Below are 9,576 nucleotides of genomic sequence, written 5' to 3'. Positions count from 1 at the left end.
TTTTCTAACCTTGCACCCACCCTTCACTCACCAAAAAAAAAAAAAAAAAAAAAAAAAAAAAAACGAGCAAAAAAACCTTTGCTAGAGAATTAGCAAATTTGTAGTGAATTTGTGCCCTGGGAAAAAGCAAAAGCCAAAGACATGGAATGACAATGGGTCTGGCCACTGGATAACCTCTTGGCCAGTGGTAAAGTGTGAAGATAAACCAAATAAGAAACACAGCTATCAGTATCTAGTGGTGAGAATGGCTGAGGTTTTGCTGGGGATTTGCAGAAGAGGTTTCAGTCAACAGATCAGATGCCCTCAGGTGCTACTAGACAAGAGTTAGGATTTGTTTGAAGATCTAAATGTGTAAAGTGGATAATTAAAGCCAATAGGCCCAGAAAATGGGATCCCTGGCATGCCAGCAGCTCCAGCACTCAACTGTCTCTTTTGATGGAGCCATTTAAAAGGACAAATAAGATTGCTAGTGGGAGTGGAAGAGGATTAAGCTAATCCTGCTGTGTTTCCTGATTCCCTGATTTCTGCCCTAACAGGACAAAACTCCTTTAGCTTTAGCAATAAAGGAACAGGTAGCTCTGAATTCAGGCTCTGCTCGAGGTACCCAGAGTTTTCTGTCACCTCGGGTCGGATGTTTGCTCACCCCGAGGTGCTGGGTGGGACCAGAGCGGAGGCGGGGAGCAGCAGCCGGGCGAGTGCCAAGGCCCCTGGGCGTGTTTGTGCCTCTGGGGTTGGGGTGCCCCTTGAATTTGGGTGAGCAGTGCCCCGTGACCCACCCACACCAGGGACAGCTCTGCCCGGCAGCTGCCCCGTGCTGTTTGTCCATCCCCCGTCTGGGCCAAGACATGTCCTGGGGGCTGAGGGGGCCCCGCTGCCCCGGCATGGGCCGGGCAGGCCCCGGGGCCCGGCTCAGCCGGGAGTCAGATCCCTGGGCAAGCTCACGGGGATGGGGCAGCGCTGAGCTCCTGAGGGAATCAGTCTGCAGCTCAGAGCCCGGATTGGGAGAGGGATCCAGGGTCGGACACAGCCCAGCAGCTGCTGGGCAGCTCCGCGGGCTGGGCAGCGCCATCACTCAGGAACAGCATCACTCAGGACGGGCTGAGGGCCAGAGCCGAGCTGAAATGGGGCTGCAGGAGTGGGGCAGTGCCCCAGGTGAGGCTGGTCAGGGCCTTTAACACCCGACAGAGCTCTCGGGTCCCTGAGAGGCTCAGCTGTTGAGCCGGGCAATGCTCCTGCTGCAAGCTCCTGCTTCCCCGCCGAGCTCCTCTCTGGAGGTTCCCCATGGCTCCTGAAGAAGGAGAGTGTGGGCCAGTTCCAGGATCCCTTCTCCTGGCAAGAACACCCCACAAAACAGCGAAGAACAAACAGGGAACAAGATTAGTTTTAAAAGACATTTAATAGTGAAATATTGACAGGACAGAACAGACCAGTCTGAAGTGGTTTGCACTGGAAAACAGACAGGAAATAAAATTTACTAAAGCATCAATCCCCCAGATTCTCACAGCTCCTCTGCATGCTCCCAGAGCTGCATCTCCTGTGCTTTTGTGTCTTCTAATAATTCTATTCCTCCCTCTCCCCCTCTCCTCCATTGGGATGCAGTCAGGCAGGTGGTGCCTTTGGATTAAAAGTCTTTTTTGCCCTGGAATTTTGCAGCCAGAAGTGTCTGCTCAGCACCAAGCACAGACAAATCTTCCAAGGACCTCCAGGAGCACCCACTTCCAAAGCTGCTGGTGCCTCCCACTGCTCTCCTGGAGGAGCCCTTGCCCGTGGCTGCCCCTACTCCCCCCAGGGCCATGGCCAAGCTCCCTCCTGCCTGGTGCCACAAAACAGGTCCCAGATTCATTTCCAGAGAGGTGATGGAGGCAGCAGTTGTTCACTCGCCGTGGCACATTTGTCAGCCTGTGATGTGGATATGAAGATTAACAGCAGAATAACTGCACATTTCCCCTGGGGTGATCGATGAGCTGAGAGCTCCTGATGCTGAGTGCTGCAGCTCTCAGGGAAGCTGTTTTTAAATTGCACCAGTTGTAAGTCACAGCAAATTAACAGATTCTTTTTAAGTACCCAGAACATCTGTTCTCCACTCGAGGAGAGTGTTGGGGGAGCATGTGCTGTGTGCTTGGTGTGAGGCACAGGGGTGCTCCTGGGTCAGAGCTGTGCCAGCAGCACCGCGGACACTGCTGGGACTGGGTGAACTGGGGGGAAATGGCACTGAATGAGTTAACCGCGGGAAGATGGCTCTGAATGAGTGAACTGGGGGGAAATGCCCCTGAGCTGGGCTGCAGGAGACCACCCAGGTGTGGATGTGCCCCAGTGGAGGGAAGCTCCCAGTTTGCTCATTCAGAGCTCTGTTTGCCCACAGGACACCCACTCCTGGTGGTCTGGCACAGCTGGGCACTGCCCACGCGGGGAGGGACCCCCCAGGCAGTGGTACCAGAGCAGAGCACCCCACTCACCCCTGGATGGCCAAGGGCAGGGGGGAACCCGTTAGAAGAAGCAGCTCCAAGGGTGACACTGGCACCAAGGGTCACTCTGTCCTCAAGGGTCACCTCATCCTGAACCATCCTTGTGGGAGAGATTCCTGTGGCACAGAGACGTGGTGGCACTTTTCCAGCTTTCAGAGTGCTGAAGAAGGACAGCAGCTACAAAGGGCACAACAAATAGTTTGTTCCGATCAGATTTAGTTCAGTCAGGTATTTTGCATGAGTTTTATGTGGCTTGGCTGCTCTGATGCCTCTTTAACCTTCAAACAGCTGAAAGGCTGCTGCACCAATGGATCCTCCTCCATGTTCAGTGAGCAAAAAGGAGCTGCTTTTAGTTCTAGATGGGAGAGCAAGATCCATCACTGTCTCTCAAGTTCAAGTCATTCTCTGTTGTAACATTGTAGGATTCTGTGCTGCTCATTCTTTCCAGAGAAATTAATTTTGGCATTTATATTTACCCAGTGTCAGAAAATGCAGCTCCTACAGGATTGGAAGGATGTTGCCTTCGTCACTTTTCTTTTCCTAATGTGGCAACGAGCACCAAGGAGTGCGATTTGTTCCTGCCCAGCCTCCTGCTGCTGTGTGGGAGGTGGGAGATGGGAGAAGTGAAGTTCCTCCTTCAGTCAGTGAACATCTGAGGGGGCAGGAGGAGCCCGTGCTGCCATCCCTGAGGCCTGGGCCCTCAGGTGGGATGAATCTCACTGAATCTCAAAGAGGGCTCCCTGTGCCCCCACACAGACAGCGAATGCCAGAGTCCCTCAGGTAGGAGCAGACCTTTAAAGCCACTGTCCCCTGTCCCCAGGTGCTGCATCCACCTGGCTTTTAAATTCTCCCTGGGATAGGGACCCCCCCTGTCCTGGGCAGCTGTGCCAGGCCATGGTCAATCTCCCAGTGGAGACATTTTCCCCAGTGTCCTCCCTAAGCCTCCCCCTGAGGCTGTTCCCTCCCCTCCTGTCCCTGCTCCTGACCCCCCCGGCTGTCCCCTCCTGTCAGGAGCTGTGCAGAGTCACAAGGTCCCCCCTGAGCCTCCCTTTCTCCAGGCTGAGCCCCTTTCCAGCTCCCTCAGCCTCTCCTGGGGCTCCAGCCCCTCCCCAGCTCCCTCCAGCCCCATGCTGGGCTCTGGGTCCCTGCAAAGCCCGTGCTGGAGGTGCAGCTCATCCCAGCTGCCCACAGATACCTCTCCAACAAAGAGCATTTGTTGCTCTTTTTAAAGGCTTTTAGACCACCCTGGCCCCTTTGGGTGGGTGGGACTAGGGCAGGTGGCTGCAGGTTTTTTCTTTTAATACCTCTGGATAGCAAGGACTCCGAATTCAGCCATTTCAGATGAAATCCCACATCTTGTTGGCAAGTGCTTGCATATGTCCAGAATATTCTCTCTCATTTTCTAGTAAGACATCATTGTTCAGTACTTGAACCAAATTTTCATTTGAATGCAGTATCTGACTATGGGGAAAAATACAGTAATATTTTTTCTGAAAATAACACAGAGAGAGAAAAAGAAATTGCAGTTTGGTGAGATCTATAAATTGTTTTTCTTACCCATAAAGATGGAATGTTTCTTTCACTTTGGGAGAAACAGATTGTTCAGTACAAGGACTGACTTGTGCTGTCAATCAATGAATGTTTCATTGATGTCCCGTTGATCCAAATCCACTGGAGTTGAACTTCCCAGGTCAATAATTAAGACACACAAGCCAAAGCAAAACTCAAGGTAAATGGTTGGTTATTTAAGCTCATTAGTGCAGCCACATCAAGTAATTAATTGCTCCATGTGAAGTTTTGGGTGTTCTCCTATACAGTCAATGCAAACCCTCTCTAAACAGTGGGGAAGTGTGAGGAGCTTTCCTGAATTCCAACCAAAAGTTCCCTTCCAGCATTAAAAGGACAATAAAATTCCCGCTGAGAAACTGCTCTGTTTGTGAGACCCATGTCAGCGCTGATGTGCTGCCAGCTGTCTCTGCAGAGCACAGAACCATTTCTGGAGCTCCTCGGGATCCACCCCGAGGGATGCAGGGGATGGCTCAGAGTGAAAAATCTGCTTTTGTAACCCTGCCTGCAGAGCGCAGGGCTGTGGGACTGCCGGAACTGAGAGGGGCCATTAACACAACGGAACAGGGCTCAGTGGGAATGTTTTTCTCCTTTTAAGGCTTGAAGGGAACTTTTGGTTGGGATTCAGGAAAGCTCCTCACATACACCCACTATTTGGGTAACTGCAGTCCCAGCTAACATCTGACACAGAAAAGGGCACTGGGGCCCTGGGTTCCAGCTCCTGTGGAACACTGGGACCTGGAAACCCAGGATGAAAATCTGAGCTCTGCATGAAACAGGGTGGAGGGAAATTATTATAGGACAACTTTCCCTTTATGAAGTCATTTTTAATGGGGACACACAGGGCCCTCCCCTTTCTGCGGATGCTCTCCGTGGATCTGGGGGATGTTCGCCTTTCCCAGCGCATGAAATGCTGCTGCATTTTCCATCCCCTGCTCGGAGCTGTCCTGGAGGACGGGGCTGGCCCTGGGAGGGCAGGAGAGCCCAGCTGGGAGCAAAGCACGGGAGATGTTCTCCTGGGAACGGGAGATGTTCTCCTGGGAGCGGGAGCTGGTGAGGGTGTGAAAGCAGCATCCCCGGGCAGGAGGGCCGGGAAGGGCACTCAGTGCTCGGCCTCTTCTGGATGGGCAGCACCGCCTGGAAGGACCCGGGAAATCCGCTGGAAGTCGGTCCGGAGCGGTTCCTTCCTCTCCAGGGGACAGGAGGCAGGACTGGAACAGGGATTTAACCACGAGATGGCACCAGGCAGCTGCCAGAGCCGGCGGGGACAGCGGGGACAGCGGGGACAGCGGGGACGCGGTTCCCTGGCAGGCTGTGGGCAGGAGGTGGTCACTGACTGCAGAAAGGACCACACAAATCTGGGCTGGCACTGCTGAAAATGCCCGGGCTGTGCTGGCCACCGAATCAGCTTCAGAAGCCACCCCGGAGCAGACCCGGCCCGAGGTGTGTCAGAGCCCGTGTGTCACCCCGGGTCCCACAGAGGCTGCTGGAGCACAGAAACATCCGAGATGAGAGGCGTCACCTCGGTGCAGGCACGGGGAGAATAATTTCTCACTGTCATCTCCAAACCATTGAGGTTTTCAGCCCCAGGTTTTCAGCTCCTGGATCCTGTTTTGGCTGCAGGATAAAAGGCACCTTCACAAAAATATTTAAAGGTTTAGGATGTTTCCCCTGCTTAGGGAGAGAGTCTCCCTAAGTCTCTCTTAGAGAGAAGAGCATTTAGAGAAATCTCCATTCCTTCCCAAGCCCGGAGGGGCAGAGGAGAGCCACGGGCTCCCACAGACCAGGAACCTCTGGGAAGGGGAGCCCGAAGGAGAAGCTCTTTTCTCTCTTTGCTCTTGAACCCCAAGAGCCACTCAGGCTGTAACTCAGCAGCAAATCCCTGCCTCAGGCAGGGCCTGCCAGGGGCTGGGAGCCAGAGTAGCAACGCTCCTGGGCAAAAAGCAGGTTTCTGGGGAGGTGAAGGGAAGCCCCCAGCTCCAGAATGGATTGCTTTTCCCCATTGCTGGGCCTGATTCCTGGTGCTCCCTGGAGGAATGTGAGGTTTGCCCCACTGGGATCTGTCCCTGTCAGTTCTGGGACCCTCCTGTTCCACCCCAGGGCAGCTCCACCTTAGCTGAGCACTGACCTGATCAAAGAGGGACAGGCAGCACCTGGGCCACAGCCACGGCAGTGCACGGCTCTGCTGCAGCCAGCTGTGCTCCTGCCACATCTGGATGGCTGCCACAGATTTCCCTCAACCCGTGCTCCTCCTGAGGGGCTGCACTGTGCCAGGTGCCCAGGAGCCCCTGGGGGCTGCTCACTGCTGTGGCCACTGAGGCAAGGCCAGGTCGTCCCTTCCACACTTCAGGTGATGCACAGTGGCACTCTGAGCTCATTCCCTGTGAGCTCTGGTTGTTACAGTGGCTGCTGTCCCCTGCAGCTCAGGCAGTGAGAAATGGGGGACACCAAACTCTGGGAGCTGAGCTCAGCACACATTTCCAGGCAGCTATGCCAATGACAAGGGACGCCGTGTGAGCTCTCCCTCCCAAAACCACTTCCCTTGATTGGAGTGGCCTGGGCCAAGAAAAGGAACCCCTGGAAACCTTCCCAGCCTTCAAGCCTAGGAAGGATAATTTCAGAAATGAGTTGTTGTTCCCCAGTGCCTGGAGATCCCTCCAGAACTCTGGCACTGGTGTCCCTCAGCCTTTCTGGGAGGCTCTCCCACATCTGCTGGCAGCAGTGGAGGCACCAGGGACCACCTTCCCCTGCCCAGGTGACAGGGGCTCACTCTGAAGCATCAGCATTTTCTGGTGTCTCTGACCCACCCCTGCACCTGAGCTGAGTTTCAGGATGAAAGGGGGAAGGCAGGGAAAGTGTTTCTGTGTGTGGGGGGTGCTGTGGGCTCAGCAGGAGCAGTGTGGGACCACAGAGGAGCAGCCCTGAGAGCCCTGGGGGTCCCAGCCACGTGTCCCAGGAGCAGCCCTGCCAGTTTAAGGTGCTTTTACTCCAAGAAGGTTCCCACCTCTAGAGCTTCCCTTCATAAATGAGCCTGGAGCTCTTCTGCCTTGAAGACTGGAAGCTGTGCCTGTGGCCAAACCCTTACTGGGCTGCCCAAAAATCTCACCCAGGTCTCCTGAGTGATGCTTTTGCCTCCAGCCTTTGCACCCTGGAGCCAAGAGAGCCAGAGGTTGGTCTTCTCTCTGGTTGTGCACCATATCTGATGTCTGTCTCTCCACTTGGGAGGACAGTATTCTGCCCTAGGAAATACTGAGAAATGTTGCAGGTGAGTATCAGAGCACTAACAGCCACAGATTTTTTTCATTTTAATTTTTATTTACAATTTTCCCATTTAATTAATTTATTTCTTTTATGGAGAACAAGTAGCAATGGTAGTGAGTAAAGCACAGGGGACTTAAAGAGCCCCAGGGTCACAGGGCAGTTCTGAGCACTTGTGGGAGCACAGAGTCTGTGAACCCCTGCAGAAGGAGCCCTGCAAACCTCTGGGTGCCTGTCAGGCCCACTGGCTGTTAATTGTGGTTGGAAAGAGATCTGAGCCTTCCTCCACTTGTTCTGTGGCTGCATCTGTTCACTGTTCCACCAGACAAATGCATGTTAGGAACAATTAGCATTAATGCTTTTGTAGGCATGATTTAAGGGAATAAAAAAAGTAAGGCCTGTGGAGAACAATAAAAATTTCTATTATATGAGCTGATACAGCTGGAAAAAAGTGGATGAGCTTTCAGGTATAAAAGCCCTCCTTCAAGAATAATTAGGAATGTAATTGGGAACAGCAGAAAAACACAGAATCCTAAAATAGTTGGGGTTGAGAAGGAGTTTTAAAGCCCATCTAGTCCAACCCTCCTGCCATGAGCAGGAGCATCTTCAGCTGAACCAGGTTGCTCAGACCTGCACAGCTGGTCCCTGCAATGTGGGGGTGATGGTGACCCCCTCACCCTGCAGGGAGCAGAGAGGGGACACAAAGGGCAGGGGGGGATCAGAATCCGGGAGTGGCACAAGCAGAGCAGACCTGAAGTTCTGACATCCAGGAGGTGACTTCACCCATCCATTGCTGCTCCTAAAACACTCCCTGGCCAGGCTGTGTCTCAGTCTAACACTTTCCTTTTAAGCTCATATCTGACCCCTTTTCCAAGTTTGGTGGAATTTATGAGTGTGCAGAGCTCATTCAGGCAGGAGGGAAGACACAAGGACTAACGGGAGACAAGGGGAGCCCTGAGGTGTTGCTGCATAAACCCAGCAGCAGCAGCAACTTCCATGGCATGGAATTCAATAATTGGTTGCCAGAGTCTTTATGAGCACTCACCCTTTTGTCCTGACCTTTTCCCTGAGATATCTTAAACATCTTTCTCCTGGGATGTTTGAAATATCTTTCACACTTCTTGTAGCTTTACAGGGGCAAGCAGGAGGGCCAGGGCACCCTCAGCCTCCCTGGTGGGACCCACAGGGCTGCAGCCCCTGGTGAAGCACCCCCCAGCAGCAGGGAAGCATCAAAGGTTGTTCAGGGCATGACAGACGGGGTCGGTGGACACCTCTGCCTCCCCAGGGCTGGTCTGGGGCAGGGAACAGGACTCTGAGAGCCCTGGAGCTGAGACAGAGGCAGACACAGGTGGGTGTAACGTGCCAGGACAGGGTGCTGAGGGTCCCCGAGGGTGACAGGAGCACCAGGACCTTGTTGAACAAGGCAGGACCTCCCCAGACCCGCAGGGATGTGGCTCTGCCCTGTGTGCCCCTGCTCTCTGGGGTGGCCCCAGGATGGGGAATGTTGGCATGAAGCTCATCCCAGGCAAGTGGGGGAAATCAGGTGCAATGCAGAGATTTTCTTCTTATTCCAAACTTCCCAGGAGTGCTGGGCAATGAGCTGCAGGGGACTGTCCCAAGGCAGCTGGGACACAGGAAAGGAGGAGGCTGGGACAAATTTTTCTGTAAATTCTGTGAACTGAGAGAACAGTGAGGTGTTGGTGAGGTAACTGTGGCTCCTGCAGCTTCTCTCTGTGTCTACTTTTGACACACTGAGAGTCTCTAGATCAGCACACAGCAACCTCAGCGGCACAAAAGCATCTGTCTGGAGTTGGGAATGGTGCCTTTGGAGACACATGGCCATCACCTTGCAGCAGGTACAAACCTCCAGCTGCAGAACTGAGCCCCTGAGGCTGGAATGCTCCCCTCCTGTAATGCACACAGCAGCAGTGCTCGTGGCAGAGGATTCACCTACATTCCAAAATGCTGAAAACATTTGGAATCTCTAGAAAAACAAATAAAGGAGAAATGTGTTTCAATGATATTAGAAATCCTTCAAATGTCTGGGATTTTCCAGCACATCTCTGCATTAGATCAGGGCTGGGACTTGACCTGGGGACTGAAATGGAAAGAGAAGAGCAACTCCCAGGATGGCACAAGGAGGATGAAGCCTTGAAGGACTGGGTTGTTAGACACAAAGACCACAACAAGAAAAATACATTAAGGTAGAGAGAGCATCCAAAGGAGGACCTTGAGGGTGGGGAAGGGGCAGGAAGAGAAGCCTGATGAAGGAGGAGTGGCTGAGGCC

This window comes from Onychostruthus taczanowskii, unplaced genomic scaffold (genome assembly GCF_017590055.1).
Source record: "Onychostruthus taczanowskii isolate IOZ18803 unplaced genomic scaffold, ASM1759005v1 scaffold25, whole genome shotgun sequence".
Classification (NCBI taxonomy): Eukaryota; Metazoa; Chordata; class Aves; order Passeriformes; family Passeridae; genus Onychostruthus; species Onychostruthus taczanowskii.
Note: the sequence above shows the minus strand (reverse complement) of the source record.